The 26997-nt window shown below is 47.3% G+C and overlaps 1 protein-coding gene and 1 long non-coding RNA gene across 2 annotated transcripts in view; both read left to right on the forward strand.

The window, feature by feature from the left end:
• The window catches only part of ntm (neurotrimin), a 511763-nt gene that overhangs the window by 178335 nt on the left and 306431 nt on the right, over positions 1–26997 (forward strand). The gene's annotated exons all lie outside the window — the stretch shown is intronic.
• Positions 29–6045, forward strand: LOC115395245 (uncharacterized). The gene is made up of 6 exons (XR_003932260.1): positions 29–452; positions 557–646; positions 920–1052; positions 2809–2945; positions 3911–4127; positions 5974–6045. It is a non-coding gene; the product is annotated as an uncharacterized LOC115395245 (long non-coding RNA).

Consider the following 26997-nt stretch of genomic DNA (forward strand, 5'->3'; position numbering starts at 1 on the left):
AAGTCTCTCGAGGAACTTGAAGGTCTTTAGCTCTGCAGCAGCAGTCCTCGACGCAGAGCAGAGTGTTTTTATCTGCTGATATCTGCTCAAATAATGTCCCAACACCTCCATGATACGCTGCGCACCGCTGCGTTATCCGCAAAATGGGCTATGTTTACTTTTATCACAGTAGAGTTTGAAAAAAATAGCTGAATTATGACCATCTAATTTACATCAGAAGCATGCTGCCCTCTCTTGCTCTCAGTCTGATGTATATTTAATCAGGTAATGTCTGTGTCATTGCTTCACATCTTGTGTTTTATATAGACAACTACAACGATCTTTGTCAAAAGAGAGAAGCATTCATCTTGGGGGAAGACATATGGAAAAAAAATGAAGATCAAGGAGAGGGGCAAAAAAGAAAACGTAAACCAAAAAGGTGGATTGAAGATGATACAGAAGCATCAAAACAGGTAATACATTTATAGAAAAAAGTATAAATCTCTCCTGTACAGAATAATGGTTTCTCAGTCCCATATCAACAATGTTTTTTGATATCAATGTTTCAATTTGCCAGCCACAAGCAAAAAAGGTCTGTCGCGCTAAAGAGGCTGCAGATCAAATGATTGAGGAATTAAAAAGAGATCTTATGGAACAAGGAGTTGAGGTACTCAACCCTCTCTCTCTCTACTCTTTCTGTATTTTCTCTCTCTCCTGTCTCTGTCTCCCCTCTCTCTGTCTTTCTCTGGAGGTGTGTGTACCCATGCTATTTTTTGATACTGTTTAACGAAGGCCTTTTTAGTTAAAAAAAAAAAAAATCTAAGCCTGCAGTCAACTCAAACCTAATATACTTAATCAGAGAAATTTTTCAAGTTTTTCACAGTCACTTACATTTTCAAAACATGTTATTGTGTTTGTATTTGCTGTTTTTGTGCTATAGTCACCCGCTGACTTGTCAGATGAAGACCAGCCACGGAACTGGAGCAGGGCGATGCTCCAAATTAAGCAATTAAGAGCAGAGAACAAAAGGATCCAAGCTGACAATACAAAACAAATTGTCGAGGCTCTAAGAGGTAAGTTTACTTCTTTACAGCCAAATAAATATACTCACATCTCCAACAGGTGCCAGAATAGTTTATTGAATATTGCAGTAGGAAAAACAGCCTGCACACTTACTCCTTTACTACTTTTATTCAGACAACGTTCAGAAACATCTAAATAAAAGGAGAACGTGACACACACAGACACGGGAAGACCTAAGGAAGATCCATCTTGGATCAAAACATTTGAATGAAAGCGGTAAGGGAGGAAGGGTGCAGGCTGTTTTTCCTACTTCAAGTTTATTTCTTTAACCTTAATGAATACTGTTGATTTGATCTCTTCATGTGATTCTGGGGATGTTGCGCTGTTGAATCACACTACCCTGTCGAGGTACTATGCCTAGCGCTTTACATCGTGACAGATTTTTCAATTCAAATTACACTGCAGTGCTGGGTGGTGCAACCTGAGAAGCTGTCAGTTTTGATGGTTCTCCAGCACTTGCCTGAGACTAAAAGATGTCTAAACTGAGTGGGACTATAAAATAAATAAATATCCATTTGTCCCATGTTTTTTACTTTTAATGTAAATGATGAATGGGTTTATCTGTTTTATATATCGATTTGATTTCATGATTTCATTTGCTTATTGTGATCTTGTGAAACTGTGAAGCATTTTGAATTGCCTTGTGTATAAATTGTGCTGTACAAATACATTTGCCTTCCTATTTAGCTGTGATGGGTTAATATAACAATTTAATTGTAGGCAAATATTCTTAGGTCTTTGTCTGTACTCTGTAGTAATGCTGAAGAATGTTTTACTTGACCTTCACTTGGCCCCCAGAGGGGCATAGGCCATCCACAACAGTCCACCAGCGTCCACGGTCCTGGGCGATTCGCTCCAACTCCCTCCAGGTGTAGCCGGTCTGCTTGGCGTCTGCCTCCAGGTCTCTTCTCCAGGTGTTCTTTGGTCGGCTTCTCTTTCTCTTCCCCTGAGGATTCCAGGTCAAGGCCTGTCGTGTGATGTTTGTTGATGGTTTCCTCAGGGTAGGCCCTATCCATTGCCATCTTCTCCTCCTGATCTCTTCTTCTGCTGGCACTTGGTTGGTTCTTTCCCAGAGATCTGCATTACTGATGGTATTTGGCCAGTGGATCTTTAGAATTCTTTGCAGGCATGAATTGATGAAGGTCTGGACTCTTTTGATGTTGGTCTTTGTTGTTCTCCATGTCTCTGCTCCATATAGAAGGACTGATTTGACATTGGAGTTGAACAGGCAGATTTTGGTGAGAGATATTATAAGGTTGGATTGCCAGATGTTCTTTAGCGCTATGAACGTTGTTCTTGCCTTCCCGATGCGGGTCTTAACATCTGTATCTGTTCCTCCCTGCTGGTTAATAACACTTCCAAGGTAGGTGAAAGTGTCGACCTCATCCAGGTTGCTTTCTCCCAACTTCACCACTTCTCTGCTGAAGGTGTTGATTTTCAGGATCTTGGTCTTGTTGGGGTGGATGTCGGAGGCCGACTTGTGAGGCATTGGAGGCTAGTCTTGTGGTCTTGTTCTGCATCTGTTGTTGATTGTGGGAGAGCAGAGCAAGATCATCAGCAAAGTCCAGGTCGTCCAGCTGGGTCCAGAGGGTCCACTGGATGCCGTCTCATTACCCACAGAATGTGAAGAATGTTTGCTTAGATGGAAAACTCCTGTACGACTGTATTAGCGCTTACTCTGGAAAATCAACAGTTATGCGTCATATGCAGTTTGTAGAATTAATTATGTCTTGTTTAATTTCACAGAGCTTCCAAAAGTTGTACAACAGTTGAAGGACATCAGTGAGCAGTTGTCATCCATATGCTGTCCCTCAAAAGCCAGTACAACAACTCAACACTTGTCAGTTCTTCCATCTGCCGCTCAAGTGGAGTCTGATGACATGGTAATTTTGATTTGTTCACAATATTTGGTTTTATTTTACATTCACCGTTTGAGGCAATGTGGCAACACATCTGGCAACACAATATATTGCCAGATTGTTAGTAAGTTTCCTATTTAAAAAACAACCTTATTGCTGACCATGCATAAACCACCATTATCTTATAATTGCCACATTCCCTTAGTTGTTTAGATTTTGTTTTAAGAGGAATAGCCCCTTCCAATGAAGCATGTTTTTATTTCTTGTTAGTAAAAGCAATGCACCTAAAAAAATTTATGTGTAAGGGTATAATGGTTTTTGTATGTAGCTGATAATGGTGTTCGGCCCATTATCATCATTTTACTCTTCCATGTCTAGAAAAGCTCCACTGATCTAAGAAAAATATCCATAGCTACACCTTTGCTTTATCAACAAATATTCGTGTATTATTTTAACACTGTGGTTTTCTATTGGGTCCATTAAAATCATGTGTTACTGTGAATTTTCTCTTCAGAGCTATGCTTTTGGTCAGACATCAAGATTGAGGAAAAAATAGAAAATAAAGAGTACTTTTTATATCCAGTGAACACCACCTCTCCTTTCTTTCTCCTTTGCTTTTTATTACTGTTCTTTGGCATCTAGGATAAGCTTTGACAGAGATGGTGCATTTACTGTTTGTTGTTCAGGTGCATTAGATCAGGGACATAGTGGTAAACGTAAGCATTTATGTTGGAGGTGGATCGTAGCTCTTTTTTTTCTTATCTATTTTTTAGACACATGATAGACATGTTGCCATTTGTGTTGAAGGGCAAAACTACAAACCTGATCACTCTGATGCTGTGTGTGTATTATAATAGCATGCCATTGAATGAATGATTGAGTTCAGTGTTGGAGTTGAAAACAAAAGTGTAACCTATATATACAGCTTTTAAAGCACACTGCAAGTGTAAAGCATTATTAAAATAAATTGCAAATAACTTGTTTTTCAGGTCTCTCTCCTGCCTAATTCATCTGTGCAAGTAAGCAGGAAGAAGTTCAACACACTGCGGACCAGCAACGCATCCATTTATATTGGAGACCTGGCAGTACTGGTGTTTGGGAGGGAAACACTGGCTCACTCAAGCTTAACAGGAAGGCAGTCTGGAGCACACAAGGAAGTGGAGTCCAAACCACAACTTGATTGTCAAAAGGTTGAAGCCATCATTGGTGAGTTTACATGTTTTTAATTGTAAAATAAATTCCACAGACAACCATAGCAAGTAGTACTCTGTTGCATTCTTTTTGAAGTAACTGTTAACGATGGGCGACAATCACATCCTACATCAGGGGTCGGCAATTAGCGGCCCGCGGGCCAAATGTGGCCCGCCGAACTGTCCAATCTGGCCCACGAGAGGATTTCAACACGCGCGCGCTCAAACGCAAGCATTACCCCGGGCCCTCGAGCAGAGGCACGCACCCCTGTTGGAGTGTGATATCTGTCATTGTGTTGCAATAGACAATCTTTGAAAGATGTGTTGTTTAGTCGTGGTTTCCGGGTTGTCACTGAAAAATAAAGAGGAGTGGCACCTCGTCTGGTGAACTGAGAGCGCAAGTGAGTGCGCTGCACCAAGCTCACCGTGTGTGTTTATTCTCCAGTAACGGTGTGTTTCCACCGGGCGTGACGCAAATTTTTCAGGCGACGAGATTACCGTATTGGCCCGAATATAAGACGATGTTTTTTTCCAGAAACTGCATCTTCAAAAGTGGGGTCGTGTTATAATGGCGGACTTATGGTAGATGGTCAATACCCATCCGCGCCGCTAGATGGAGCCAAAGTATCGCTGAACAGAGAGCGAGTGGTGCGATGAAATGAGATCAAATGACCTGATGAAAAATGGCGGATCATCTGGAACAAAGGGGCTGAACGCTGGACAACTGAGCAAACAACAGAGGCGAAGTCATGATACCAACTTTAAACTGATGGTGATCAACGCAGCAGAGTCATCGAACTACTGCCAAGCCGCCAGGAGATCTGGTGTAGCAGAGCCTCGTTCTTATTGGAGAGCACAGAAAACACGCCTACAGATGCTAACGCTATGAGAAAAGCTTTCCGTGGTCCGAGAGCGACGTTTCAGAGAGACTGATAGAAGGGTGAGTGAATACGTCTCTGAAAAACAGAAAGACGGAATGTCCACCACCAGAGCCTGATTCAGCTGAAGGCACTGGAAAGTTATTTACATCATTTATGCAGTTTGGACCCCTTGAGGTTCTTATTTGTTGCTTGTTGTTTCTTATCTTGAGAATGAGAATATATTTTTTTCATTTTATATCTCGTGAAATGTTATCTCAGTTGTGAGTTTTTGAGTTTCTAATAATTCTATAATAAAAAGTTGTTTTATGAGTGACCACATTGTCTTCAACATTTGTTTTTTGTTTTTTTCACAAAATGATCTTTGAAAAATAGGGGTCGTGTTATAATCGGAGTCGTCTTATATTCGGGCCAATACGGTACATACAAAGTCACTGTAATGACGTGATTGTCGCTCAATCTTGAGCGGTGGAGGGCGAGTGTTTCCAGGGAAAAATCCACGCACCCGTAAACTTGCACTGCCACTCGCTGCCGCCCGCCACCCGCCGCTCCATTGCTCGTCGCTCGAGTTGAAATAATTGAACCTTTCAAGTGAATTCGCGCCAGGACAGCCTATCAGCGTGGACGTCTTCACAGACGTGCTGACGTATGCCAAATCTAATTGCCGACCCCTGTCCTACATTATCTTTGAAGATTTGTTGTCCCATTGACGAGTAATCACGTGGAGTTGTTGTTTTTCATGTTTATATTTCAAAGTACCTACTAGTAGCTTTCAGTAAGTTTTTGAGTGGGGAAAAGCTTTATTTTGACATCAAACACAACACAAGACAATTTGTGCTGTAGGCACCGCATATTTGAGATTTTGTTACTTTTTTTGCATTATTTGAAATGTTTTACTGAAACGGACGTCATAGTTAAAATGATGTATTTTGTTTTTATGACTGTGTGTGTGTGTGTGTGTGTGTGTGTGTGCTTTTCTCACAGACCATGCCTTGTCCAAATATCCAAATATGAATGTTCAAGATGTCAGACGTATTCTCCGAAAGAAATGCAACAATGAAAACTTCAACCTAAAACAAGGATCCAAGATGGAATAAGGACAATCACGTTCTACGCGCACCCCTGCAGACAATTTCCCCAGATAGACATGTATGTATGTATTAATGGAATGGCTCCAAAGTTAAAAGTGCAAAATTAGCTGCATTTTCTCTCCTTTAAAAGTGTTGTTAGGCACTGTAAGTGGCGCTGTCAATGGGACTGATCCACAAGGAAAATTGTTTATCCCTGTTCTGTTGCCATATATGTGCACAAGTTAGTATTTTCAACATATGTTCTTGTATTCGAGTATTATTTCTCCAGTGGTACGGGACTTTAACTCAAGGAATAAACTCTGACTGTTTGACTTCGACCACCACTGCCTTAAGTTTAGAAGTTCATTTGTTTGTAATTACATGTGGACATTGTATTCTGCATATTTGCTCTTTGTTTGACTGTTGTCATGTTCTGTTGCTTTTGTGATCTTTAATGTGGCTCGGGGAGCATAACAAATCATTTACTGTATTATATTAAGATTTCATTATATTCCAAACAATAAAATGAAGAAATGAAATTAATAATAAATTCCCACTATGTTTTATTACCAGTGTACTTACGTGTTTTTAGTAAATTGCTTACCTAAAACGATGCTTACAATATACTTCAAATGTTACTTTGAAGTAAACTTGTGTGTACTTAAAAGTATACTTAAAAGTATACTTAACTGTACATTTGAAGTAACCTGGAAGTTTACTTAAAAGTATACCTGCATATACTTTTAAGCATACTCGAAGTATACTTAAAAGTATATGCAACTATACTTTAAGTATACTTAAAAGGTGCCAATTTAGTCCCAACAAGTATACTTGTAAGTAATCATTTAGTATAAGTATAAGTATTTTTGGGAAAGTAAACTTGCATATACTTAAGTATACTTATGGTTATGTACTTGAAGTATACTTCTTTTTGGTAAGGGGACCTCTTTTATTCAATTCATGAAGTGCTCCACGTCAGACGTTGTCTTGAATTCAAGCTCTTTAATCCTTTTTAATTGTTTTAGTAGTTTTAACCAATTTTACCTTCTTTTTTTTAAAGCTGTTTGTCAATTATTTTGACTCATTTCTGTCGCAGTTTTAGCCTGTTTATTTAAATCTGTTCATTTTCCATGTGAGCAGTTTCAGTGTGTTTCGTCGTTTTGACCATTTCAGCTCATTATATCTTGTTTAGTGGATTTAGTGACTTTAGCTGTTTTTAATGTATTTTCGCCTTTTCAGTTCCGACACAGAGAAGCTGAAGGAGGTCAGTCAGGTCGCCTCAGACCGACGCCGGTTTCAGTCGGTTCATGTTTTCTCTGCTCCTCTCCTCAGTGTTTCTCACCGCCGTGCTCTCTCATGTTATGTTTGCATGCAGCTGTGTGTGTGTGTGTGTGTGTGTGTGTGTGTGTGTGTGTGTGTGTGTGTGTGTGTGTGTGTGTGTAAAAATAGAGGAAAATAGAGGAGCCCTGCAGCCACTGTGTTCACCCTCCTGCTGCTGTGCTCCTCTTCTCTGTAGAGATGGACTGATGGGTTTTTTAGGGCCGATACTGATTATTGGTAATCAAGGAGGCCAATAACCAATATTCACAGCTGGTGTGTATTTGCAGTAAAATTACAAATATTGGTGTCAAAATTTTGAATCGTCCAAAACCTCACGGGCTTCCATAGCTGCTTCCTGTTTGTGTTTTCAGGCTAACTGCAGAGTTTTCAGAGTTTTTCTTCATTGTTTGTCTTTTTCTGAGTGAGGGAAATATCTGCCTGTTAGTATTGAAATAATTAGTTTGTGTTTTGGATTTCGTCAGTGAAATTTTGCTCATTTTAATTTGTTCTGACAAGTTTTGCGACTGTTGTGCTAACTGTTAGCATGTCAATGCGTTTTCTCATACAAGTTAGCATGAAGCTAGCGGGACTTTTTTCATAATACATGTTGTGATTTGCTGGTTTTTACGGCGTCTCGTGCGTGTGGGAAACAGAATTCAGCCTTTAATGATTAATCTGCCGGTCAGGAGACAAATCTCTTCTCTCCACAGCTTCTTTCACTGATGAAGCTTCTCCTCTCCTCTCTGTGCTCATACATCTATGGTTCTATGCGCATGTATCTTATGGCTGTGCAGGCGCTGTGCATGCAGTTCTCACTGCTGATTGGCTGTTCGCAATGCTGGCTCTGAGTGTGGGTGGGACGATGCTGGGGGCAGAGAAGCAAAATAATCCTGTTTCACATTGATCTGTTATCGACTGTCGGTTTAAAAAAAGGCCGATATGCGTCAAAATGATCGGTTGATCTCCAGTTCTCTGAAGATCCTTCTCTGGATCTGCATGTGGTTTCATTTCTTGGGTGTCTTGAATCATCTTTTCAAACTTTCCTTGGTTCAGCCTCTTCAAAGGAGGAAATCTGAACTGTGGAGTTTTTGATGTGGGGATGAAATGAATGACTTGCTGGGACCTTTCTGCAGTGTGTGTGTTGACCTGCAGTGTGTGTGTGTTGACCTGCAGTGTGTGTGTTGACCTGCAGTGTGTGTGTGGGGACCTGCAGTGTGTGTGTGTTGACCTGCAGTGTGTGTGTGAGGACCTGCAGTGTGTGTGAGGACCTGCAGTGTGTGTGTTGACCTGCAGTGTGTGTGTTGACCTGCAGTGTGTGTGTTGACCTGCAGTGTGTGTGTGAGGACCTGCAGTGTGTGTGTTGACCTGCAGTGTGTGTGTTGACCTGCAGTGTGTCAGGATGCATTGGTGTTGATGCATCAGGTGTTTCAGATCGGCCTCTGACTCAGATCTGGCTGAAGCGATTCGCGGTGAGACGACGGATTCTGTGAAGCGTTGCTGTTCTTGTCGGACAGTCGGCGTCACGGTGAGGCTGCTGAGGCGCCACTCGTGAGCAGATCTGCGGCGGTTCGTCACGTCGTCGTGAGTTTGGAGGTGACTTTGGGAAAAACAGCAGGATTGCTGTGATTCTGCTGTTGTGGTGATTTTCCAGGCGTCAGAGTAAAATGTGTTCCAGGTGTTTCTCAAACTGAGCCGCTGGTCTCCTCACAGCTCTCAAACACGTCTCAAACTCACCACTGACCAAACATTACCTGATATTCATGAATTTAACAGCCAGCAAACTCTCTTTCTTCGACTGTCTAATTTCCTGCCTGTTTCACAATAAAAGCATTGTGACGACTCACCGCTAAAATCAATCATCAGAGTGTGAAACAGGACAAAGTGGAGCGTAAACACATGAAAAAGGATTTTCCAGAGAATCCTGACTGTTTTCTTCTTCATTCGAAAGCTAACGACTCTTAAACGAAGCCGCTCCGTTAGACTGTAACTGTCTCCGGCTTCATTTGGAGATTTTTAATAGCATTTGAAGCCACACGTTGACTTCATCCTCTGTGGAACAGCAGGCTCCGCATGCTGCTCGCCTCCCGTCGGCGCCGCCGCGACCCACATGGAAGGCTGGCGTCGCCGCTCTCCGTCAGCCCGATAACGACCCGGTCAGGTGTCTCCGGCTCTGCGGCGGCAGGGCGGGCCGGCGCTCGCCTGAGCTCTGCAGGCGGCTCCGTGGCCATTATTTGTCCTGAAAAATGTCCTCGCGGCCCGGCGGCGTGCTGACGACGGGGTTGCATCACGCTGTTTTCGTCATTAATTTCACATCGAGGAGGGCTGAGACGTTTTCATCCAGAAAACATGCTGTTTGTGACAAAAAGTTCCTGTTCTCATCGAGTGTTTCATCACTCGCCGTACGGATTCATCCACTTTTACTGTCGTCCACCATCAACAGCACGGTCCTCCAGTTACACTCTGTGATAAATCATGTGAAAAGCAGCATGGGAAATCGGCAGATCGTTAATTTTTAAGATAAATCTGAGCAGAGAACAACTGGTAAGAACAGAATATAATTTAATAATGTTTATATCATCTTTAAAAAAACAATATTTACTCTGAAATAAAAAGTAGAAATAAACATTTAAAACATGTAGATAAAAAAAAAAACCCTGTGAAATGTAATGTGTCCAAACGAAGTTCAATTTATTTCTAGATGGTTTTAGAATAACATCTCAATCAATCAATCAATTTATTTTTGTAAAGCCCAGTATCACAACAACAGCTGCCTCAGAGGCTTCATGATGTTACATTGGTTGGTAAAAATACAAACAGTGAATAAGCATAATGTTAATATGTTAATATTATATGTTAACATCTCACATCCAGTCTGATATAAATGTCTTTGGTGGCGATTCTAAAGCTCACTGATTGTGAGAGTTTGATTTTGTTCAGCGGACAAAAAGGAGCCGTTGATTCCCTTCAGACTTCAGTTCTGCTTTTAGAACCACTGAGAAAATCCTGACTGCAGATTTAAGGTCTTGAGTTTGGGTCCAAACTGCAGATCGGCAGTCAGAAAGCCTGAATGTGTTTAGAATATCTAAACCTAAAGCAGCTTCAGTGAGAAAAGCTCTGATAAAAGGTCTGCAGCGACGGCTTTAACTCCTGACGTTCAGCTGCTGCACACGTTTCAACATAAATCACACTGAGGCACCAAGAAACAGGAAATCATCAGAAAATGTCCGTTCTGAGTAAACAGCTGTTGTTTTTTCATATCAGGAGTAATCCTCCACTGATCTATTAGAGAACGGTTCAATAAGAAAAGCTTCACTTTAAAGGAGCCTTTCAGAAACGAGCCGTCCGGCTGGACTAATGATATCAGAGGACGTTTCCCCCAGAGGCATTGATCAGACCGTCCTCCTCTGGCCTGAGTGTGGTCTGCAGCTCGTCTCATCCCCGCCTCAGCCTTATTTACAGCCTTCAGAGCTGCATCAGTCAATATTAGGAGGTGTCATATTGTCCTGACCCTCCGAAGACGGAAATGTGTTTCTTCCAGCCGCCACAGAATAATGATGCTGCTGCACGGAGCTGATTATCATAAGAATGCAGCCACTGTTTCTTTTAATCTCACAACAATGCCGCCAAACTATTAGATATGGAAGATATAATCAGCTTTTATGAGCATGACTCATTTTTCTAAAGACTTGGGAAATTAATGGAGGTGAAAGATGAAATCCAGAGGCGTGCAATCAGGCCCAAAGCCCTCCTGGTAATCTGGTCCTAAAATGTTTGAGATACATTTGTGTGTGTTATTTGGGTCTGTGTCTTTTAGCTGAGTGTGATTATGCCTTCACTGGTAAACCAACTCCTGCAGGGTTTGGAGGGAAAGATTAGAAGTTAAAGATCTGAAATGTTTAATGAGGTGGATTCAAACAAGTCGCAGCTTCCTTCAAGCTTTCTGATCAATGAATCTGTGAATTAATTCCAGGACGAGCCCGTCGTCAGAGACTCTCTGTGACGTTAGCAGCGTCTGAGAGAGATGTTGTAATGTTACGTTTCTGGAAACCATCAATAAATGGATGGAGGAACAGGAAGAGCTCTCTTAACAGAAAGAAACCTGAAGCAGAGGTGGAGAATATCTGCCTCCACTAACTTCATCTCGGAACAGGATGTTTAAAATAATTGCTAACAGCTAACGCAGCAGGTTAAATCATGAGATCCTCATTGTATTTTCTTTAATATTCCAGATCAATGAAGTCAGTTTGCCGGTTTGTGTGATTTTGCACATCGGCTGATCGTCAGTCCTCCGTCTTGCTTTTTCCAGTTCGAGATCAGACGTGGTGACGTGGATCGTTCAGCAGCTCTTCTTTTACATCCCAGCTCCTCGGATCAGCGTGAGAGTTTTTCTCTCCTCGTTCCAGGAAGCAGTTTGCAGCACGTCTTGCTTTGACACAGCCTTTCCCGGCTAAACCAACAGCTATTATCAAGAGAATCCAATAGTCTGGGTCCCAGCTCGGGCCTCGTAATTCAGGAGCATTTCCATGGTAAATTCTGTCTTTAAATGTCACCCAGAACAAATCCATTAAGGCATCTGAGAGGGGTCGAGAGGCGGGGGTCCGCCTTAATGTCAGGAAGCATCTTTCCACCGATGACGAAGCCACCCAGGAAATGAATATCTCACATTACTGCAAACAGGAGGGATGGAGGAGCGCTGAGTCATCGATGAATAACGTCACGTCCCTGTTATTGATGAACCCAGAGGCTTTTCTTCTTCTTCATGTTTGGAAACATCTTGAGTCATTCAGAGAAACTCTGATGCTCCTTTAAAAAGCCTGAAAACAAAGATGGCCGCTCCGCCTTCCTCTGTGAAACAGACATCCTTTAAAACTGAACAGCGAAACAAAGACCACCTTCTCTGAGTTTATAGTTATTATTATTATTAACCAGTTCAGCTGATGGTTTGTAACTCCTCAAGAAAACGTGTCTCTGAACAAGCAGGCTCATGTTTTAAGAGTTTAAAAGAACGAAGAACGCCTCAGCGTTCAGCTGCTTCCCATGCTAACGTGCTAACATTACACTGCACTTCTCAAACAGATTACCAGGAACTAAAGAGGACACACTCTTTTGTGTTCACTGCCGACAGTGCTAGTTTGTCTGGATGTTAGTTATGAGGAGGAAAATTAGAAAACAGTCAAATGTTACGTTAAAAACACTGAATGATAAAAAAAAAAAAAAAAAACAGCTAGCAAGACTCAAACAGCAGCCATGCTGTCTGAAGTACTGAAGCTAAACCTAAATTTGACAAAATGGCACAAATGTTAATGCAATTCTTGACATATTCAAATGCTCGAGTGTTTAAGGCACTTTAGAAATGTTGTATTTTTCTCCTTCTGAAGGCTGAGTGTATTCTGCGGCTGCAGCCGCTTGTTGAAACCTCTGAAGCCAGCGACGAGCTGATGGCAGCGTCCTCTGATCAAATCAACGAGCTTTTTGTCCATCTGATTAAAAAGAACCTGGCAGTCCTTCGGTTCGGTGCATTCCTGCTGTGGACTCGACATTGGAGTGAGAGAGGACAGCCTCGCTCATAATGGAACTTCTTACAACTCTCCTATGGAACGTACTTCATGAAGGAACGGCTCATTCTGCGGGTTATTTTTTCAGCCTCACAGCTTGGTATGCAAAGCTCTTTCAAAGCTTTAGCGCTGATTCTCTTCTCCACGGCGTTTCAGCTGCGGTTCAACATTGTTAACAAACTAACTTCTCTGAAAGCGAGGATGACTCTGAAAGCTCAGCGCCGTCACCACTCCAGTCTTCTGTGTGTTTCCTGCCTCCACACAGGGAAATGAAAAGACAGAAGAAACGTCCCTGGAAATTCAAAAGCTGTGACGGGTGTGAACATGGCTGCCGACAGGAAGTGACATGCAACGCTTCCATCAAGGTCTCCTGGTGACCTCATGGTGACATTGTGTTGACCTCCTGTTTACTTCCTGTTTACCTTCTGTTGACCTCCTGTTGACTTCCTCCTGACTTCTTGTTGACTTCCTGCTGACCTCCTGCTGACTTCCTGTTGACTTCCTGTTGACTTCCTTTTGACCCCCTTGCTGACTTCCTGTTTACCTCCTGCTGACCTCCTGCTGACTTCCTGCTGACTTCCTGTTTACCTCCTGCTGACTTCCTGCTGACTTCCTACTGACTTCCTGCTGACCTCCCGCTGACCTCCTGCTGACTTCCTGCTGACCTCCTGCTGACCTCCTGCTGACTTCCTGCTGACCTCCCGCTGACCTCCTGCTGACTTCCTGCTGACCTCCTGCTGACCTCCTGCTGACTTTCTGTTTACTTCCTGTTTGCTTCCTGCTGACTTCCTGCTGACCTCCCGCTGACCTCCCGCTGACTTCCTGCTGACTTCCTGCTGACCTCCCGCTGACCTCCTGCTGACTTCCTGCTGACCTCCTGCTGACTTCCTGCTGACCTCCTGCTGACCTCCTGCTGACCTTCGTGGCATTGGGGAAGTGTTTCCGGGATGTTGATGTTTTCCAGAGTGACAGAAAAAGCCGAGGAATTATCTGTTGACTGAAACATGATCCCTAACATTGACGGAGGCGCCCGTCAGCCTCGTCTGACACGCCGCACTTCCTCCTCGCCGTACGGCCCATTAGGCATCTGACACATTTCCTCATTAACACGGCGACGCTCCCTTTGAGACGCTCCCTCCACGCTGTGAACGAAGCGCTACGCCGCCAGGAGGAGGAGAGACGTGTCTCTATATACCTGAACAGGAGGAGGAGAGACGTGTCTCTATATACCTGAACAGGAGGAGGAGAGACGTGTCTCTATATACCTGAACAGGAGGAGGAGAGACGTGTCTCTATATACCTGAACAGGAGGAGGAGAGACGTGTCTCTATATACCTGAACAGGAGGAGGAGAGACGTGTCTCTATACACCTGAACAGGAGGAGGAGAGACGTGTCTCTATATACCTGAGCAGGAGGACATCGTTCATCACGTCACAGGAGCGAGCGGCGCCGCGCCGTCGTCACACTTTCCCGTCAGACACATGGAGCGTGGAATCAGATTTGACAGGGAGGAGGTCAAAAACATACATTTATGCACAGAAGATGGAGTCTGGAGCCTCTGTGGTGTAAAGCGGCCCTGGAATAGATGGAGGAGGAAATGAAATGCTCGTGAGGAGGACCGGCTGGACGTCATGGACGCTGACTTTTGTGGGACGAGGAGAGTCAACGGCCCAGTTCACCGTTACATTTTCAGTCGGGCAGAGACGTTACGCTGGAGACAAAGAGACCTGTGCACATTTAACACAAATGGCCGTGGCGTTTCCTCGGACAGTGTGTGTCAGAAGTGAGCTGCTTTCATGTGGCGTCTGCCCACGGCGGCGGACGGCGGCGTTTGCCGAGCTGAACAGAGCTCGGGTCATTACTCTGCGCCGTGGCGGCTGGCCGCCTCATTACAGTCGCTTCACACTAAACACACAGTCCGAACGGCGGATCGCACCTTTGAAGGTGATCTCAGGGGCGTCGTCTGCAATCAGAGCCTCCGGCTGCTGGAAGCGGCGGCGCAGACGAGGAAGCGAATCCAGTAGAAACACGTCGTGTTTGTTCGCCTTTCATTCGTGTTTTAATGTCACTTCTGCTGCTGCTGCTCCGCTACAGGACGGCAGCGCTGTGAGAAGCAGTGCAGCAGAGTTTCACTGAAGACACGTCTGTTGAAATATCTGAGACGTCTCTGACTGCTGCTCCAGACTGTCCTCCATCAAAATATTAAAACAGGACGTGACAGCTCCAGATGCATTAGCATCGACCTCGTTCTGTTTGCCGGAGACGATTAAAGTGGAGCCGGAATCAGCCTGAAGAGGGAGCAGCAGGTGTCGGAGAGACGGAGCCGGTGGAGACGGAGCCGGTGGAGACGGAGCCGGTGGGGACGGAGCCGGTGGAGACGGAGCCGGTGGGGACGGAGCCGGTGGAGACGGAGCCGGTGGAGACGGAGCCGGTGGGGACGGAGCCGGTGGAGATGGAGCCGGTGGAGACGTCCTCCTCGTCTCTCAGTTTGAGCTGAGCGAGCGGCGCATGGCGGCGTTTCCTCAGCAGGTCAGGGAGGAGGTCTCTCCGTCTGCAGACGAAGCTTCAGTCTCTAGAATTCAGCTTCAGATACTTGAACTCGCCGCCAAACCGCCGCCGCCCAGGAATCATCCTGGACTGAGCCGACGCCAGCGGACAGCTGCTGGAGTCGAGTGTGTGGGAGGAGCCCAGAGTGCCTGCTTCAGGCAGAACATGCAGTCTCCCGCTGGGAGGAAAGAGCAGTGGCCACGGCCGCCGCCGCCGCCGCCGCCGGCAGCATAAAGAACACGTGTCGAGCAGAAACTGAGCAGGTTGGAGTCACAGAGCGGCGAGGGCGGCGGCGGGCGGCGGCAGGCGGCGGCGGGCGGCGGCGGCGGGCAGTGGCTATCGTCTCTGAACGCCAGACGTCTGCTTCCTCTCAGCACGAGGAGCCGCCGGACTCGGCGCCGCTTCCTGCAGCTGAAAGACAGGAGGACGTCTGGCAGGTGGACACGAAAGACTGAGTGGACATAAAAAGTGCAGCTCTGGAGCTCGACTGTCTCACTGCTGCTTTTTAATACGTCCCGCTGGCAGAGAGACGGACAGGAGGGACATGGACGGATCAGCTGCTGGGAGGAGGGACTGCCAGCGTCAGGCCAACAGGACAGCTGAGAGACAGACAGGGACAGGACGGCTGGACACAGGAGGAGGCTGGGAGGCGGACGGAGACAGGAGGACAGTGAGAGACGGAGACAGACCCAGGCGGAGACAGTGAGGCTGTGAAGTACTGAGAACAGCAGCTTCTCCTGTTGGAGCCTCTGCAGTCTTTGTCTTCCTGTCATGTCTCGTCCAGCAGAGTCCACAGGAGACGGACTCCCACTGCTTCTGTCTGTCCAGCAGAGTCCACAGGAGACGGACTCCCACTGCTTCTGTCTGTCCAGCAGAGTCCACAGGAGACGGACTCCCACTGCTTCTGTCTGTCCAGCAGAGTCCACAGGAGACGGACTCCCACTGCTTCTGTCTGTCCAGCAGAGTCCACAGGAGACGGACTCCCACTGCTTCTGTCTGTCCAGCAGAGTCCACAGGTCCAGACGGCCGCCGGCTGGAGGCCCGGGCAGCCCGGTCAGCCCGGTCAGCTCGCTCTGCGCTCCGGGGACGGAGAAGAAACATCAGAGCCGCCGAATGAAAGTCAGACTGGAGGAAAACTGAAGCTTTTCTCTCATAAAAACAGGGTTTTTACGACGCTGTCTCTGTCAGACTGTTTGAAAAGGTGTAACTCAGCCAGACGCTGCCGTTATGGAGACATTTACCAGCTGGCTCCACAGCGCTTTTATTTATGGACTTCATTATAAAGCTGGAGCTCATCTCAGGTCTTCTAATCTGCTGCTCCTCCGTTTCACACAAAGTTCCCCCGATATCTCTGGCATCGCGTTCAAATCACCAGAAGAACAAAAAAACCCACAAACTGTCAAAACAGCTGAAAACATGACTGAAAACAGCGAAAGTCAGAAAACTTCATCAGCAGCAGCTTAGTTTAAACCCTTAAAAACTGTGAGGAGAAAACAGTCCTTGTTTTGTATTAAAAGAAAAAAAAATGATTGGAGAAACGGGATGTGTTAAGGGGGCAAAATGATTTTTAAAAATTCTTAGAATAACTTTTATGGATCCAAAACAGCTGAAAATGGCGATAAAGGGAGAAACCAACTAAATCTGCTGCAATCTGTGTCGTGATGAAACTTTCTGAATGAACAGTGTTTGACTGGACGTGATTTACTGAACTTAAGGCGTTTCCTCTGTTTAAAAGGTGAAAGATGTTTTTTCTGTGCTGTAAAGCCTTGACGGCGTCTGTTCGGCTGCAGAAGTGTGTGATCTCTGAGCGGAGGACAGTCGGAGTTTTAGTCTGCTGATAAAACCTGAGCCGAGTCGTTTAAGGAAGCCGAATGTTTCAGGAGGAACTGGCTTTCTAATGAGCAACGACCTGAAGAAACACATTTGCTCCGCCAGACTCTGTGATTACGGCTGGAATTAGAATCGGCGGCGGCGGCCTGGCGGCGCGTGGCACCTCCACGAGGAGGTAATGAAAGCCTCTTTACACCTGGGCGGCGCGTGGCGTGTCGGGTCTGCTGTTCGCTTTCAGAGCCGCTCCGTTAAAACAGCGTCGGCGCAGCGATCAGGGGTCGGCCGGCGAGCAGAAACAGCCAGAGCTGCTCTCTGATAGGCTGGACGAAGAGAGAGGGAGGTGCTTGTGGAGGTCTTAGTTTAGGCGCCTCCCGTCCTCCAGCCCCTCCCGTCCTCCGGCGCCTCCCGTCCTCCGGCGCCTCCCGTCCTCCAGCGCCTCCCGTCCTCCAGCGCCTCCCGTCCTCCGGCCCCTCCCGTCCTCCGGCCCCTCCCGTCCTCCGGCGCCTCCCGTCCTCCGGCGCCTCCCGTCCTCCAGCGCCTCCCGTCCTCCGGCCCCTCCCGTCCTCCAGCGCCTCCCGTCCTCCGGCGCCTCCCGTCCTCCACCGCAGACTGCAGACTCCTGCTGCCCTCTTGGTGAAATTGACTCTTGATTCGTAACGAGCAGTCGCACATTAAAGCGCTAATCGGGGCTAATGGCAGCTAATTCGGGCCCCGCGGGGAATCCGGCATCAAGCAGCATCAGATGTTCTGCCGGGCCGGGACGGAAGGGACGACATCAAAGACTCTGGGAAGTTGTAATTGTTTGATATGATCTGCCTCCGACTTAAAGGATCAGGACTGGCCGTGGCGGTGAGACGATCCACCGCGGGACCGCGGGTCCCGGCCGCCCTGCCGGGGCAGCGCAGGCTAATCCACTGTACTCAGATTACAATAGCGGAGTAATTACTTGATTAAAGTTCAGTAGATCCAGCATGAATAAAATATCGCCGGAGGGAAACGTGAGTCCGCCCGCCTCCGGAGCGCTGCTCTCCTGTGGAAACGCAGATTGAAGAGACATTTAGCATCACAGTCGTCTGGTGAGAATAAACCTTATCAATCCAAACATGAGCTGATGTGAGATCAAGCAGCGGGATGGTGAAGGTTTCACAGCAGGAGGCTGCCTGAACGTTCTGCTGGTTTTTCTGGGATTTTCCTCCTCCCGTCTCACTTCTCTTCTTGATTTGGTGGGTTTGAGCCTGTTCTCTGTTTTCCACCCATTTCTTCATGCATCATCCAGCCGTTCTCCGATGCTGCAATTTCAGCCCTGAAAACATGTATTTAAGGTGAACTCGTCTCTGACTGGATGGAGGCCTCCGTCAGGGGGATGGAGGCCTCCGTCGGGGGGATGGAGGCCTCCGTCGGGGGGATGGGGGCCTCCGTCGGGGGGATGGGGGCCTCCGTCAGGGGGATGGGGGCCTCCGTCAGGGGGATGGGGGCCTCCGTCAGGGGGATGGGGCCCTCCGTCGGGGGGAGGGGGGCCTCCGTCAGGGGGATGGGGGCCTCCGTCGGGGGGATGGGGGCCTCCGTCAGGGGGATGGGGGCCTCCGTCAGGGGGATGGGGCCCTCCGTCGGGGGGATGGGGGCCTCCGTCAGGGGGATGGAGCGACTGAGTCTCACAGAAGAAACCAGATTTACTGTCACTTTCTGATAAAATAACCCAGAAAAAGGAAAAAGAAAGAGGTGAATTTGCATCGTGGGAGACAGATGATGGTTTCCGTGAAGGAGGGTCGTCTGAACGCTGAAGCCCAGTCTGGGTCCAGACCGGGCAGCAGTGGTCTTCCTCCGCTGTCCCGGCTGTCCCGGCTGTCCCGGTCTCCACGAGGCGTGGTCAGGACTCCATGACGCACGTCGGCGTTGTGTCCCAGAGTTTAAACTCTGCTGTTAAAAAGTGGGTCGTCTCCCCAAATGTGAAGAGGCTGAACGACGTAACGAAGACAAAATGAAGAGCAGCAGTCAAGGTCGCGGCTCTTTATAAAGAATACGACACGCCGTAAAGCCAGCGGATCACACCCGGGGGACAAACAAATCTGCTGCTGCCGATGCTAACAGGTAGGAAGTTAACGGTCCGGCGCACGCCGCCTCCCGCTCCCCTGAACGCCGCCTCCCGCTCCCCTGAACGCCGCCTCCCGCTCCCCTGAACGCCGCCTCCCGCTCCCCTGAACGCCGCCTCCCGCTCCCCTGAACGCCGCCTGATTCTGCCGCTGAGAGGCAGAACTGGTGAGACGTTATTCCTCCCGGTGGAGCTCGCTCGGGGCACAAGCGCCGGCCATTAATATGTAGCATTAGCCGAATGGACTCATCCTTCATGTTAAAGGCTCATATTATTTCTTGACTGGCTAATAAGTTAGCCTGACATTTATTCTGTGCATTAATCACCTGCTGCGGATGTTCCGCCGGCTTTAACCTTGGCGGGCGGAGAACAGAGGAAACTCTTCTGTCGTTTGTCCGACGGGACAGCGGTGTCCTCACGGCGCCTTCGGGGCGGAGCTTCTGGAGCGGCTGCAGGTCGGACCTGACGCTCGATTCTTCGGTTCTTTTTAGATGAATCAGCAGAACAGGAAGGTTCCCACAGTCACAGGAGAGCGACGGAGTCCAGCTTCATCCTCCTGCTCCGCCCGTCTCTTCAGCATTCTGATTGGCCGGGAACTGTGATGGACGTTTACTCCGAGTTACTTTTACGCCGATTTCCTGCATCTTTTTTTAAAGTAGACTCGTCCTCAGGAACAGAACACACTTCATCTGACATTTTGTTTTCAAATCCAGTCCAATGATTTCTATCCCTGAAGTGTTTGAGGGACTGTCCTATCAGGGGTCAAAGGTCAGGTTCCTGTAGTTTTTGTCTGTGGTCCGGCCTGGACACTTCAGCTGTCCTTCACACACACACACACACACACACACACACCCTGTTCGAGTCCCTCTCAGACCCCACAGGCTGGTCTGTGGAAGCCTGGATTGATGAGTTCTTGACATTTTTGCTGAAAAACATGAAGCGTGGTCAGAGGCTGCAGCGACAGTGAAACGTCAGTGTTTAAAATAACTTCACTGAGTGTCTGTCCTGCTCTGCCAGTCTCAAATACCCGTCTCTCATGCGCTCTGCCTCGGATATACCTGAAACCGGTAAGCTCAAAGCAAATTTGTGCGGCGGCGGCGGCGGCGGCGGCGGCGGCGGCGGGCCTTTATAGTGCTTCTGTGGAGTGGAGCTATAAGGAATCAAAGCGGGAAACATGCCTGTCATCATTTCACCTTTCATCTGCACGTTCGCTTGACTGACTGCAGACGACGCTCGGCCCGATCCCGTCATGAGCAGCTCCTAACTCCCAGCAGGCTCTGCTGGTCTTTATTTATGGCTCTGATCCCCTTAATTCAAGCAGTGACGCACACTCCTCTGAATTCCGCCGTGTGAACTCTGGAGGATGTGTTGTGACTAAAAGCGAACGCTGCTGAGAAAACTCACTGACAGGAACGTGGAAAGTTCTGATAGTCGGACCAGCGTTCTCCGTGCTGCTGGGTCGAGGCGGTGACCGTCTGTAAATGTTCCCGGTCACATGATCCATCATCCCTCCTCCTGAATGTTCTTCCCCTTCATACTCATGGTGCTGATTAAACATGCAGGTTGTGATTTAAACGTCCTTTTATTGCTGTAATGATGGAAGTTTTCCTCCAGCAGACAAAACCCATCACAGAAATGTCTGGCGGTGTTAAAGAAAAGCAGAGTTGTCTCCTCACACACATCCAGAGTCGGTATCATGAGTCTACACTCACACTCCGCTGCACAGCCGTTCCTTCACACCGAGGAGGAACATTTGGTTTTTGCCTGAGAACGGATCACGATCCGTCTGATCAGTATAACTGGAAGGCCTGCAGCAGTGAGAGCTGTGTTTGGCTCTTCATGCTGCTGGAAACTGTCACACCTGCTTCGCTGGTTTAAAACGTCACTTTTCTTGGTGTCATTTAGCTCAAAATGTTGGTTTGACGATGATTTATTTGCAGTGAAACTCCTGCATTAAGACAGCGGGACGCCGAGACACCGAGCAGCCCACTGGAGATGCTTTTCACTTCCTAAATGCTGCAGTTCGTTACTCTTTCATTAAAGCAGCAGTCGCCGCCGCATGTGACGCTAATTTCACCCAGACTGAAATATTCCTGCTCATTGGGAAGCAAACGTCTGCAAACTCCAAACCCGAACCGGACTCCAGGACTCAGCCGGTGGAAAAACGGGAGGCTCAGATAAAAGGTTCTGGTTTCTGAAGTTTGGATCAGGTCCAGATGGAAAAACCTCCAGACTACAGCGGAGAGTTTCAACTTTAATATTCAAAATGTGATAAAAGGATTGGCTTCACGATTCAATACTTTTGAAGGAACGTGTGTCTGGACTCCACATCTGTAAATTAGGGTTATATTCTGGTTATTTTCAGTCAGATTATCGTCATGTTTGACGGAAAATGTCCCAAACAGCACTGACTTCCTGTCTCTGGGAGTTTTGTACATTAATTATAACTTTTAAACTTAAAACACGACTTTAACTTTGAGTCCAGATATTTAGTTCCAGCCTACAGTATATCGCGATGGGCTTCCTGTTGGACCGAAGAGCAGACCGATGGTCCCGGGACCGTCCTGAGGACGCCAGGGGCGGGGACATGGGCGTGGCCAGGGGCGGAGCCAGGCTGAGGCAGGAACAGGAAGTTAGTCTTTAAACGCTAAAGGAGCAGCAGAGTGAGATGTCCTCCCGCAGAGCGTCTTTGATGGCGAGCCGGAAGGGTCAAGCTGCTGGACGGCGTAGAGACAGAGACGAGACGCTCCTCCGGTCCCGGGTTCGGGTTTTATTCACTGAGATGAAGAGAGAAGCAGCGGGGAACGTCAGACGGCTGAAAGAGAGCGGTCACATGACCCGGAGGGCGGCGCCGCCTCTCGCTCTTTCTTCTTCTTTTGTTGCTGGTGATTGTTTTCTCCAGTGTTTTACAGAAAAACAGGCTCATTAAAGCGAAGCAGAGCAAAATCCACCTCATTAGGAAATGATTGCGTTTGATGGTCGCTGGTCATTAAAGCTGTTTTTCACTGAGAGAAGTCAGAAATAGTGAAATAGATGTTTGCTTTTCCTCCATTGATCTGGACAGTTGTCTCTCTCTCTCTCCTCCATCCCTCCATCTCCGTCTCCTCTCCGTCTCTCAGCCTCGTTTTTCGCAGCTGTTGAAGCAAATTTCAACAGATTCAACACAATCAGTCCACATCTCTCTCCTCGAGGTGTTTCTGTTGTTTTTAAAACTTCTGCCTTCTCTGTAAACGTGGCCTCGTCGACTCGCGGTCGTTCTCACTTCCTCCTCCTGTTCAGGGTTTTTCTGGAGGCCGGCCTGCTCCGCCGTGCCAGGATGAGGATTTGTTGAAATGGCGTTAGCTTAGCGTAGCAGATCAATGAGCGGATCTGCTTCGCTGCTCACTATTTGAAATCTGTCGGCGCTCGGTTCTGGTGCTCGGCTCCTCGTTGCTCCCCCTCAGCGGGGCAGAACCTGTACCGGGAGCTCTCTGTAGCGCCTCCACCCGCCCCTCCGGCGTTTCGGAGGAGGAGCTTCAACATCTGCTGCTTTACTCGATTGTCTGAACGCGTAACTCGGAGCGCTGCGCCGCTACAGAGACATATGGCGCAGATGTGATCAGCGCGAACGGCGTTTACTCAACTGAGTTAATGTCAGCAAAGAACAGACGGAAAAAATTAAAAGCGCTCGTTCAGTGCACATGATTAAACATGCAGCGATGGATGCGTGCGCAGGAACGCCGCCGCTCTGATCGCCGTCTCGCCGCTGCAGATCGCAGGAGTTCCTAAACTGCTGGCAGAGGCTTTGCTGGAATCACAGCGTCTCTAATCAGAATAAACACTTTCAGAACACGGCAGGTTATGTAATCCTGATCCGTGCGACCCGGCGGCGCCGGCGGCAGAATTCACCGGAGGCCTCGCCGTAACGGTAGAATCCGATCGCTCTTGATTCCTGTCTAATCACACTGTAATTATGCAGAGGAACTGCGATTGTGAGCATGATAATGCTTTTACCTGCGACGGCTTCCCTGCTGATGAGGAGACGCAGCAGAAGGTGGGAGGTTTGTTTTGCTTTTCTTCCTCCCTCCAACACATTTCAGTCTTCAGTAGATGCTGCTCCTGCCGTCTGCCTCCGTTCAGTGGATTTGATTTCTCAGTCAGGCCGAAGCCCAATTTCCATCAGAACACAGCTCGTCTTCTCATTTCAGCTCAAAAAAATCCAGCATGGTGAAAAAATCACGGCTGCAGAAATCAGTTATTTGTTCTGCTGTTTGTTTCCATTGTACTGTTAATTTTTTTTCCGCTCTGCTCCAGGAAACGACGGATCTATCAGCTGTAGATCTGACGGTTGTTCTCTCATTGAAAACTGCACCTGTTCACCTCTCAACACTGGTTTCTGCTTTTCGGATGAAGTTGCTCTTCAAGCCGTTCTCCGTTCTGCCTCTAGGGGTCAGTGTTACAGTCCTCTGTCCAAAGTGAAGCGGTGTCGGATGTCGAACCGCAGCAGGAATCAGCTCCTATTGGTCAGCTGGAACCAGACACCTGTTCAGGTGCTGGAGCTGAAATCCGAGCTCTGAGGCCTGAGCTTTAGGCCACGCCCCCTCTGCCACAGGCCACGCCCCCTCTGGGTGTGTCTCCCAGCCTGAAGGCTGCAGGTGGAGCAGGTGGAGGTGACGGGAGTCTGAGGCTCTGAACCCCAGCAGTGTGTGGAGAAGGAGCTTCTGGAAGGTTCCGGTGAGACGTCAGTCCTCCGCCGTTCTTCAGGCCTGCATCGACTTCCTGTGACTTCAGGTCAAAGGTCATGCAGTCAATGCAATGTGAGTGAAAATACACAGTGAAGAATGTGGTTCATGTCAAGAAAGTTTAAAGCTGAAAAGTAGTTTCTGATTGTTGTGATTTCACTTTTATTAAAAGCTGATCGTGTTTCTACGGTAAAATCCTTCTTCAGCAGAGCTTTCAGATATTTCCACGTTTCAGTTTTTAAATTTGTCTTCAAGATCAATTCTCCAATAGATTAAAAACCTCATTTTAGATTATATTCATTATTAGTACTTGATGAACCTTTTCCTGAACACTTGATATTTTAGCATTTTCACCTGTTTGGCCATGACCACTTTCAAAATAAAAGACAGAGAAGGACTGTTGGTCATTAGATTGGAGTCTAATTAAGAGGAGTCTCAAAAACTCTGACGTATCAAAACAGACGAGGCTTTCTGATCATGTCATGCTTTCTGCTGGTCGTCCCTTTATTGAACTTAAACTAGTTGGGGTGTGATTTTATTCATTGAATTAAAAAATAAAACAAACAAAAAAAAAAAACAGTGAATTGATCCGCTGCTACAGATTTAACTTTAGTCAAATTTTTCCCGCTGAATATTTAATGTCCTGATAAAACAGAAGCTTGCAGAGTATCTGGAGCCGTTTGTTCTCATTACAATTCTGTAAAATGATTGAAAACGCTGATCTTCGTGCCGCTGAGTGGAGTTTATGGGACAGGATGCACACACTGTTTGGAGAAAGAACAATGTTCAGTCCATGATCATCAAGTCACTTTTTACCATAAACTTGAAAATAACAAAGTGGAGAGAGGATCAGAAACCGGAAGTCCAGACGAGCAGGAGCAGGTTTCAAACTAACGCTCTCAAAGATCCACCAAACGCCGGAGGATCCGGGTCCTTACCCGCTCTGTGTGAACACCTGAAAGATCGACTCAGACATCAGGACCTTGTTTGGCTTCAGGGTTGTTTTGCTATGTTTTGTGTTTTTGTGACAGTGTTGATTCAACACAGAATATGTGCGTTCTTGTTCCCGTTGGTCCAGACTGATCAGGACTGACCGATGGTCTCTGTTCCACACAGATCCTCATTTTCTCAGCTGCTGTCAGGAAAACTTCGCCTCTTTCCACAGGAACCGTGAAGCTTTAGAAGCTTTTCAGGAACTTTTAGGAGCTTTTAGGAACATCCCAGTTACACAGTCCAATTTTGGTCCACAAGCCTTATGTTGGACACCATGTAAAGAGCCTGTGGTAGTAGAGTCACGGAGCTGAATCGTGTTTCTGACCTTCAGTTGGAGGTTTTTCAGCGACACTGCAGAAATTCAGTATTTATTGTTTTTCACTCTGCGGCTCTGGCTGTTTGAACCTTTTCCTCCGTTTCTCCTGCTGTCCTGTTGACCTCTGACCTCTGACCCGGTGGCCTTCCTCTCATTCAGGGTTTTGGTTCATGTGGTCTCATCGTGGTGTGTGTGAAGCCGGCAGACCCGAGGACGGCATGTTGGAGCTCACTGCTTTGACTGCCGTAGCTCACTCCTCCGATTGTAGCTGTATCTCACTCTTCCTGCTCCACTCACTCCCCGTTGCCTCTCACTCCTTAGTGTGTTTCAATTGCCAGTGTGTCACTCCTGGGTGTGTGTCACTCATTGGTCTGTCTCTCTCGTAGCCTCTCACGCCTCAGTGTGTCTCACTCCCTGATGTGCCTCAGTCCTCGGTGTGTCTCACTCCTCGGTGTGTCTCACTCCTCGGTGTGTGGACTCTGGAGTGAGTTACAGTGCCTCCCTGAGGCTGCGCTCTGGGAGTGTGGCTGTGTGTCATGTTTTCAGGGTGTTGTTGTTGTGTTCGGGTGTTGTTGTTGTGTTCAGGTGTTGTTGTGTTCAGGTGTGGTTGTTGTGTTCGGGTGTGTTGTTGTGTTCGGGGTGTTTTTGTGTTCGGGTGTTGTTGTGTTTGGGTGTTGTTGTTGTGTTCGGGGTGTTGTTGTTGTGTTACGGGTGTTGTTGTGTTCGGGGTGTTGTTGTGTTCGGGGTGTTGTTGTGTTCGGGTGTTGTTGTTGTGTTCGGGGTGTTGTTGTTGTGTTACGGGTGTTGTTGTGTTCGGGGTGTTGTTGTGTTCGGGGTGTTGTTGTGTTCGGGTGTTGTTGTTGTGTTCAGGTGTTGTTGTGTTCGGGTGTGGTTGTTGTGTTCGGGTGTGTTGTTGTGTTCGGGGTGTTTTTGTGTTCGGGTGTTGTTGTGTTTGGGTGTTGTTGTTGTGTTCGGGGTGTTGTTGTTGTGTTACGGGTGTTGTTGTGTTCGGGGTGTTGTTGTGTTCGGGGTGTTGTTGTGTTCGGGTGTTGTTGTTGTGTTCGGGGTGTTGTTGTTGTGTTCGGGGTGTTGTTGTTGTGTTTGGGGTGTTGTTGTTGTGTTCGGTTTGTAGTTGTTGTGTTCAGGGTGCTGTTGTTGTGTTCCAGATGTGTTGTTGTGTTCGGGTGTTGTTGTGTTCGGGGTGTTGTTGTGTTCTGGTGTTGTTGTTGTGTTCGGGGTATTGTTGTTGTGTTTGGGGGGGTGTTGTGTTCGGGGTGTTGTTGTTGTGTTCTGGTGTTGTTGTTGTGTTCGGGGTATTGTTGTTGTGTTTGGGGGGGTGTTGTGTTCGGGGTGTTGTTGTTGTGTTCTGGTGTTGTTGTTGTGTTCGGGGTATTGTTGTTGTGTTTGGGGTGTTGTTGTGTTTGGGGTGTTGTTGTTGTGTTTGGGGTGTTGTTGTTGTGTTTGGGGTGTTGTTGTTGTGTTTGGGGTGTTGTTGTTGTGTTCGGTTTGTAGTTGGTTTGTTCCAGATGTGTTGTTGTGTTCGGGTGTTGTTGTTGTGTTCGGGGT

Source organism: Salarias fasciatus, chromosome 10, assembly GCF_902148845.1.
Source record: "Salarias fasciatus chromosome 10, fSalaFa1.1, whole genome shotgun sequence".
NCBI classification, from domain to species: Eukaryota; Metazoa; Chordata; class Actinopteri; order Blenniiformes; family Blenniidae; genus Salarias; species Salarias fasciatus.